The following is a 252-nucleotide window of genomic DNA, read 5'->3' as shown; positions in this document are numbered from 1 at the left end:
TGAATTGATTAGTCAGAGGCAGACACCTCTTCAGGAATTTTGTTTCCACGAGCCCTGGTTTACCGCCTGCTCTGGTGAAGAGAATGTGAATTACAGGCTCTATGTAGCTGAGCCTATGTGCATTTTCAGTTAGGTTGTTTAATGTGCATAACGTGTTCCTCCTTTCTCATTTTGTGAAACACATATCTGATTGCCATATTTAGTATCTGTTTCCATCATGTGCTTTGTGATGGGATTTGCTGGTCAAAACAT

This window comes from Propithecus coquereli, unplaced genomic scaffold (assembly GCF_000956105.1).
Source record: "Propithecus coquereli isolate 6110/MARCELLA unplaced genomic scaffold, Pcoq_1.0 Scaffold57, whole genome shotgun sequence".
Taxonomy (NCBI): domain Eukaryota; kingdom Metazoa; phylum Chordata; class Mammalia; order Primates; family Indriidae; genus Propithecus; species Propithecus coquereli.
Note: the sequence above shows the minus strand (reverse complement) of the source record.